This window comes from Zonotrichia leucophrys, chromosome 6 (assembly GCF_028769735.1).
Source record: "Zonotrichia leucophrys gambelii isolate GWCS_2022_RI chromosome 6, RI_Zleu_2.0, whole genome shotgun sequence".
NCBI classification, from domain to species: domain Eukaryota; kingdom Metazoa; phylum Chordata; class Aves; order Passeriformes; family Passerellidae; genus Zonotrichia; species Zonotrichia leucophrys.
Window position 1 is genome coordinate 5,286,998 of NC_088176.1, and position 9,150 is coordinate 5,296,147.

General features: G+C 41.5%; 1 long non-coding RNA gene across 1 annotated transcript in view; it reads right to left on the reverse strand.

The window, feature by feature from the left end:
- LOC135449581 (uncharacterized) overlaps nucleotides 1–8,930 on the reverse strand; it is a 107,706-nt gene extending 98,776 nt beyond the window's left edge. The window contains exon 1 of the long non-coding RNA XR_010440773.1: nucleotides 8,893–8,930. This is a non-coding gene — a long non-coding RNA (uncharacterized LOC135449581). The remainder of the gene's footprint in view (nucleotides 1–8,892) is intronic.
- Between the last annotated feature and the right edge of the window lie 220 nt (nucleotides 8,931–9,150).

Consider the following 9,150-nt stretch of genomic DNA (forward strand, 5'->3'; position numbering starts at 1 on the left):
CCTCAGGAATTTTTTTGATATTTACAGGTTACAAAGGTTTTCCGCAGTGGGTGTAAAAGGCAGTGCCCTTCCAGCACAGAGCAGGCACAGAAGATAAGCTGATCCCATTTATCAGAACAAGGCACAAGTGGTGGTTGAAGGAACAAATGATTTCCTAAATTTACTTTATTTATAAGGATTCCCTAGATAAGAAAATGGTTTCTACTCTTTCTTCATAAGATGCCAGGTGCAGCACATAAGAAGAGACGAGTGGTGATTGTGGGAACAATCTGGCTGGACCAGCAATGTAAAAAGACATTGATAAACTAGTCAGGGATAGAGCAACCAACTGCTTTGCTGGAAATTCCCCAATAAAACATGGAACAAACTCAGTCTGCTCATCCCATCAGGCTCCCCCAGCCCCTCAGTGGGAGCTGAAATCTTTCCCTGATAACTCAGCACCGTGCTCCAAAGTGTGGCAATTATGCTTCCCACACAGCTATTTGGTTATTTACATCTATTTGCACAAAATCACAGCAAAAACTGAGTTGTGGTTCGTGTTGTTTCAGCAGATAACTGAGTCTTTAGTTTGTACCACTTTTGCCATAGTTAGATTACTTTTAAGTTCAAAATCCTTTCAATATCTTCTCTTTAAAAGAATGGACAGTACTCCTTACAGGAATTGTTTTTCTCCCTTGTCACATCCTTGCCAGCTCTAATTTAATCAAGGGAACTTAACCTCTCCATAAAGGCAGAAATATCTTTCTCTCTTTCACTCTGGTGGAATTTATCTCCAGTTTCTAACAACACATCCCCATTTTTTAAGCTGCAACCAGGCACAACATAACCTGCCAATTTCACTCAACAAACAAAAACTGGTGCTTCATGCAACAATCCTGAACCACACAATTCACCAACAGATAAATTTCACACACACATTGCAATAAGGTGGAAAAATCATAAAAGAAAAGCCTCACAAAACCAGGCCTGCTCTGTGAGATCAGTGCTGGCCTTGTCGAGCCAGCACTTTGCAAGCTGCCATGTGAAAGCAATCCTGGTGTGAACAGTTTGTTAGCACAGCAATCTATTCCTGGGTGAAAAACAACTTGCACCTGCATAAATGTTAAATCTATCCCATAAAACCAGTGAAGAAAATATGTAAACAATTTAAGAATAGAGAGATTTGATGGACAAGTAAAATGCCTTTTATTAACCAATAAAGTAATTAGCAAAAAAGCTGCTAACCAGTTAGAGTCACACACTTGGTCTGTAAAATGACGTATGTGAATAAAAATTATACGTATAAAATTTTATGCATAAAAATCAGTTATGCTTTGATAATAATCAAAGGCAACTTTGATTATTATTGTCAGTGCAAAAGAATTTTCCTGCCTATGACTGGACTATGTCCCTAGATCTTGACAACTTGTAGATGTAGGAGGACAGTCAATGTACATAAATATATATATAACTTGCAATGATTTCTGTTATAAAATAAGTTTTGGAAATCTTGTGTCATAGATTCTATGCAATCAATTGTGAAATCTCTCTGGAAATGCTGTGTCATTTAATAGAGACTAAACACCCTCAGCTGTTCCCCATAAGATGTGTTTTCTAGACTTTTCCCCAGCTTCATCACTCTTCTCTGGACAGCTTCAGCTTCCTTCAAAGTCTTTGAAAAGGCATCCTCCTAAAAACAAGCATCCTCCTTTTTAAAAATAGCAAATGTCTCTAGTTAAAAAAAAAAAAAGAAAAATTAAAAACACTCCTGAGTCACCAACTGTACATTTCTGGTTAGTCAGAGAGCACAGCCTGAATTTCACGCTCCTTTCAGTCAATTTTATGCCCACTGACAGAGCTCCAGGCAGGGCACAAAACCTTCCCATTCCAAATTTAATCCATAAACATTCCTTTAACTTCAACCCTCCCAAGCAAGTTCCTTCTGATCTGAGCTTTGTGCCAGGCAGGCACAGCATTTCTGATCCTCCAGCCCTGATTGCAAAGCCAGGTTTATCATATCATCAAGGCACAGCTCAGCTGCTGCTAATCCTCCCCTCTATGCAGCTGTCTCAAGTCTGGCTGCTGATGAAAACATGGTTTGAGTTCCAATTTTTACCTCTTTGATCCCCATTTTGTCCAGAAATCAATTTTCAGTACTAAAACGCTCCCATCTCGGACGTGAGCTGCCTGAAAAAGGCAGCAGATAGATCTGTAACCATTTTCAAATCTTTTGTTTTTTTCCCCCCTCATGACCAGGCACATGAAATTTTAAAATAGGAAAGCAATAGTGATTGTTTTGTTCCAGGAGTTGCTTATACATTTGAATTTCCCAGAGGTCTGATGGATTATAGCAGATGCCAAGAGGAGGTTGAATAGTTTTATTCCTATAATCCACACTCATTCTTTTGTCACATTTGTGTTGGCAGCACTCCCCTGGTACATTATCCAGCCTATACATTAATATTGCAAAGAAATCATTTCTACAGAGTCTAAACTTCCTGTTATTGCAATTTTTGCTTTATTTTACTTAGAGGAGAAGGTATAAACTGTGATTCTGTCAGGATTAATTCATGGCAGGTTGCCCAGAGAGGGGGTGGATGCCCTGGGAGTGTCTGAGGTCAGGTCCTGGCCTAGTTGAAGATGTCCCTGCTCATTGCAGGGGGCTGGATGAGGTGACTTTAAAGGTCCCTTTAAGCCAAAATATTTTGTGATTCCCACTCACTGAGCTGGAGACTCCTCTGATACCTCTGGACATCTCACAGGTGTGGCCTCCCAGCTTTGAATGCTCTCAGCTTTTCACAACCCTGTTGGGCCAAAACTTATCCTCCTCCGAGCCCAGGAGGCCCCATTTCAATCAATCCATGCACAACCACTCCTATTTCAGATATAAATTGTGTATTCAGTCTTTTTCCACACTGACAAAGGGATCTCAGTGTCAACCACAACCTCCTTGGGTGCCCAAGCCAAGGCAATTCAATCAGAAGAGCACATTTCATCAGCAAAACCCAGCAGCAGGCAAAGCTAATTAATCACTGCAAACACATTTTCTCTTTGTGACCATCTATGTGACTTTAAAAGCTCCATTTTCTCTTTGGCTGCTGGATTCTCTCACACAACCTCAATGCCCATGCACAGCCCTTCCAAGACTGATGGCCTTCCAGTTTCTGTGAGACATGAGGAGCCCTTCCTTCAGCAGGAACTCTCCACTGCTCCAAGACTGGCATTGAAATGCTGATAAATGGCTTTTCACTGGGCAGGGGATGAATAATGAGGGTTCACAGAGGAAAAAAATTAAAGCACAGCCCCAAAAGGACCTCAGAGAAGCTACAGATCCCCTTGCTTGCTGGAGAAGCCACTGAACTGCAGTAAAAACTTTTCTACACCTCTAAGTGAATAACTAAGAATAGCTTGCTAATATTGAGTTATCAGTGAGTAATTAATCTGCATATCTCTTAATTCTGGAAACTATTCTATGGCATAAACCCTCCTTTGTTGGAATCCAAAATGCAGGGAATGCTCAGAGTTTTGGGTCTGTAAGCCAAAGTTTAGAATTAAACACAGGATTTGATCTGAGACCTTAGAAAAGGCTTCCAAACTCAGGTGCTAGAAGCAAAAAATGTGGATTTATAGTTTAAAGCAGAGACATGTTAAGCTAAGTAAAGTTTAGAGTTTAAGACATAGAAAAAATAAAAGTAGTTACAGAGGTAAACAAGGAGATTTGAATGCAGCACTGTAGGTTTGTGTGTCATAACATAATTAACTGAAAAATCTTACACTATAGCATGGGTCCACAAGAAGAAATATTTAGGGATTGGGTCAAAAACAAATATCTTTATTGGCAGTGTTTTATTGGTCAAAAAATCCTTAAAAGGTCTTGTAACTAAGGGTCTTGTGACCTTCTAAACCATGTGGTAAATATGTGAGCCAAACTCACCCTTCCTGTCTACATAGAAGATAATAAACCACATCAAAAACAACCGAGGTCCCATATCTAAATCATTCAAAATTCCTTCCAAAATTCCCCAGAAGTGAATTATCACACTCATTTCAAATATACAGGTGAGCCCTCCACAGCCAGTCTAACAACACACTCCCATTTTTAAGTCAGTTAGCAGTGGGTATTTGAAGTCTTGAAGGTCATATTGACACTCACTGCTGGATTTTCCTTAGCAAGAGAAAGACAAAAGGAACTGTGAACAAATAAAAAATACTGTGAACAAATGCTACAGTGGCCACTGGAGATCAGAAACAGATGTTTGGGGGATTCCCTTCTCTCCTGCAGGTGTTTCTGGGTCAGAGCCCTGAATTACAGCTCTTTCTTTGCTCTCAGATGAGAGCAGCATCCCAGAGCATCCCCAAGGAGAAACTGGACCACTGTGTTCTCTTTCTGCCTCCTGGAAGGACAGAAGGATGTGCTGAAGGACATCATTTCAAGCCTCTCACACGAGTTTTGTTATTCAGGACCTGAGCTGTGCCATGCAGGCTCTCTCTGCAGAGCTGCACTGAAAGGGAACCTTTGGAAAAACCCCACTGCCAGCTCAACACCTGTACAGACAAAGGGAGCTTGGAGTCATTGGAGGGAAATTGTACATAAATGCCATGGAGATTGGAGCAATATGTTTCTATTTGCATGTGTGCGCTTTATTTTTTGAAACAAGAATCTACAGGGCAGAACAAATGCATCGTGCACCGAAGCCAGCTCAGAAACTGTCAGCAATTAGTTTTCTTCAATAGAAATGATGGGTTTTTCTGTGACAATGAAGCCCTGGGACTGTTCTGCCTCCCAGCAGATTGCAGTGCAGCTCATCTGTAAATTCCCCAAAGCACCAGGACGTCTGGCTGGGCATGGTGCTGCAATCAGGATGGGGAATGCTCTGAATGCCTGAGCCTACCTTCAGCCATCTGGAGTCCCTCCTTTATTAAATTATTTCTAGTGTTTATGCAGTCTCCTGCTAATTAATTTAAGAGATAAATTAGATTTCAGAAAACTGGCATTCTTCAATTTAGTGGCAACTTGAAAAACACAAAGTAATAATTATATTGAGTATGTTGATATAAAAATGCAAGGCTGTTAACTTAAACACCAAACACACACCACCCACTGAGCAAGAGCTGCCATTTCTGATCATGGCTTTGCTGTGGAGAAAGGAGAGGATCCAGTTGTGTCCACATTAGGAAGGGGTTTTAACGCAGAGCTGGGCACAAAGCAAGGTCCAGAGAAGAGCAAAGCTGCAACCCCAACATCCCTTATCACACATGGCCTGCAGATACAGAGGACACAGGACCCTGAAGGGGGCATCCACCAGCTGCTCCCATTTCCAGAATCACAATGACATCACAAAACTGCCTTTGAGATCACAAAGAAGCTTTGAAATCCATTTATACCTGCGGGTTTAATGCTGCAGTCACCAGTACCACAAATAAAACCTGGAGATTTTGCATATTCAGGGCTGCTCTTTGCCCCAAAGGTCTGTGGGATTGTGGCTGGAGCAGTTGATAAACCAGGATAAACCCAGGTGTAGGGGTGTTAGGGAGGTTTGCAATTGTCTACGATTTTTTTTCCTTTAATTCTTTTTAACAGAAGATTGAATTGCATTTAATCAGAGAAAGGGTGATGCACATAATTACACCACAGCATGGATGTGCCATTATGGGCTATTTTTTCCCCCCTTTTAATTTCAGTCAGTGATTTGAAGCATTAATAACCTTCCTAATTTTTTCTAACTAATGTAAGCACAGATGCTAATCTTACTTACATAAGCAGCTCCTCACATCACTGTTTCCCAGGGACCAAATAAAGTTCAGCAAATCCATCAGACTCTGCAGGGGAATTGGTGAATTTGCCTGGGAATATTTGATCATTTCCAAGTGCACCCCAGCTTCCACCACTGAGCCCTGTCTGAACAAAACTGGTCTTTAGTTTCTTACTTGGACACTTGGAACTCTCATGGAGGATGATATTCCTCTGAGAAATTCTGTTCCAAACCTCCAGAAACACATTTACCAATAACTATCCAATCCTAAAGTTCAACTAATTATGGACAATTCATTATCAATAAATTGCCATAAACCCTAGGACTAGACCCAGTCAAGTTCCCTGCACAGAACTGTATCACTATAAATTCCCTAAAGAATTGAGGTCATCTATTCTGCCATAAATTTTAATTTCTTCTTAATGAAACCAAACTGGCTCATTACAGCAAACATCCCAAGACCAACCCCTTATTAAATTATTTTCATATGGATACAGCTTGAGAAAAAACAATTTTATTAGGAATTGCCTCATATTCTCCACTGGTAAGCTACAAGAATTGAGATAACATTACTAAAAGGATTTCAAAAGATTTAATAAAAAGTCATTTAATAGCAGATAGGTGAGAGAATTAAAACAATCTACTAATTGCACAATTTATCTTGCAGTGCCTCCCATAGGGAGGAAGAACATCTGTAAGTAAAAATAATCAGATCTGTTTTTCAATTGAAGAGAGCACAGTGAAATATTGGATACTCTCCTAGCAGAACTCCAGGCTTAGTTCTCCCCAAAACCACCAGAACATCACCTTGCAAAGGCAGAAAAGCCATTTGGGTAGGAATGCTTGCAGGCTTTTGTTTGTTTTTCTAGATTGAATTAAATGAAGACAACTCCCCCAACCCTTTATGAGGTTGCCTGGGAAGAAGAAGAACAACCAAACTTCTAATCTAACTTATTTCTGCCCTCAAATCTAATTTATAGTTGGAGTTCCTCATGGGTTTTTATGGGCCTTTTGGAGGAAATAGACAGACTAAATACTAGCAAGGCTAGTTTTATTTCAAATTAGCACAATGAAATATGCCTAAATACACACAGGTGATTGGAAAAGAAAATAATAAATACATGGGTCACTACTCAGACTCTTGTACAAAACCAGAACAGCCTAAAGAACATCCCTGAAAACCACAATCTTGTGGCAGACTGGAACAGAGTCAATATTACCCAGAACTCCAGAAGAACAGGATTAAACCTGTGGCAATTCTGAAAAATTACTTTTACTTCCTACAGATATAATCACACATTATAGTCACAGACACTTAAACACAGCAATTACAGAGCAATCATCTTCTCCACCCATTTATAAGTAGTTTAAGTTCCAGAAATCACAACTGTAGTTTTGTTTTGGGGTAATTTGTAGGCAAAACTAAAGAAAGGTAAGCAGAATGGAAGCAATTCTTCAGAAATAGAAAAAATATCAGTTCAGAAATGCTGTAAGTGTTGTTCCAGGTGCACCTGTGTCACAGACATCTTTTATGAAAAGACTATGGAAAGCTGCACTGGCTTGAGCAATGTGCTTCAAACCATGAGCACACCAAATTAAAAAGTGCAGTCTATGGATCAACAGCTCATTAAAATACCAGTGTTTGCTACACCCAAAAAAAGGGCCTAAAATGAGATTTTTCTTATCAACCACATAGCACTGAGCCAGAACTATGTGATCTCTAAGGTCCCTTCCAACACAAACCATTCTGATTCTGTAATAGGGGAGGAATAGACAGAGGGAAGAGATGGTTTCTAAGCTGGTTTTGTGGCAGCAAAGTCTGCACAGCCCCAGCACCACCTTGCCCTTGCACACCTGTGCCTTATTTTCATCTGCACAAACTATAACCAGCTAGGACACAATCACTGTGCTCTCTTGAGCATCGAGACACATAAAGGACATTTGCAAAGCACCAACAGAGCCTCAGATGAGAGGTTTCACTGCCAGGAAAAGTGCTGGTGATGGAACCCTGGGGATGATCTGCTCAAACTCAGCCCTGGTGTGTGGGACAGCCCCTCAGGGAAGTTAATACAGAACCCAACAATTAAAGACATTCATCACCCTCCCATCCCATGCCAGCTTTTTCCCTTAACACAATGTATAAGGAAGACCAAGGAAAACACATAAACCAAGGAATTGTTTTAACAAATGTTCCCTCCCAAGCCCTGTCAGCCTGGGGAAGCAGGTAACATTTCTCACAGACTCTGCAGCTTGCCAAACACCCAACATTTAACTGCCAGGCTGTAACCCAGGGGCACAGGCTCAGCAGCTGCAGGCTGGGGGATGCCTGAGCTGGGAACAGAGGCTGGAGCAGCAGGAATCAATCAGCCTGAGGGTGAGCTCCATCAGCCCAGCCGAGGAGCCCACCCTGAATCCATCCAGGAGCTCCCCCTGTGCCCTGCTGCACCAACACCTTCCACTGTGGGAGCCAGGTGGCCCTGGAGGACAGCACAGTGCACAGAACAGAGCAAAGGGCACAGAAAGAGGGGCTCAGAGGTGATTACAAGCTCCATCAAGCACCACTTGCAGAGCAGCTCCCTTTCTCCCTGCCCTGTGACAAAAGGCAGCTCAGGCACACAGGGATCCCAGTCCTGAGAACTGGCCACTCCACCTGGTTTATTCTCCTGGCCATAAATAGAGAATGAGCTTTTACTTCAGTTTTTAATTTGTTTATTGCTTTTCAGAGCCTTCACAAAGACAAGCAAGCCATGAGCCCATGTTTTCTAAAGCAGCTCAGTTCACAGAGTGAGAGAAAAGCAAAGAAACAGCGGGAAAATATTACAGCAAAACCCATGGAAAGCTAAACTCCACCTGAACTTCAGCTCCAAACCCCACCTAGCCTTGCTATCAAGAGCCCAGGATTTGCAACTACATAGTAATCCCCACTCTCCTAAGACAGCAGAAAATTTAAGTGTAAAGTATTTATACACAATTTCTTGTTCAAAGTCACAAGCCCAAGTGCAGGAACCCAGCCTGCCCCAGGGGCTGGCCAGCAGCAGCCCAACAAATGCTCTGACAACACAAACAAGGCAGAAACACCCGACCAACTTCCTCAAAGCACTTCAAAAAAACTTTTCTTTCATAAAATTGAGAAAAATTAATAGATAAGATAATCACTGACCTCTCCTGAGCTGAGCCATTCTCCTTCCTGCTCCTTCCATGCATGCAGCCACCCTCTGCTTGTCTAAAATACTTTTATAGCAGCTGTGGGGGATTAGGGATAATTACTGATTAATAAATTTCACCTGGCCAGCAGATCAGGCACACCAGATAAGCACCAGCTGGGATGGCAACTGTGGTCTGTTTCAAAGTTTGATTGTTTTTTGTGTTAGTGTGATTTGGCTTTTGTTTTTGGGGTTGGAAGGTCCTCTTATGTTTG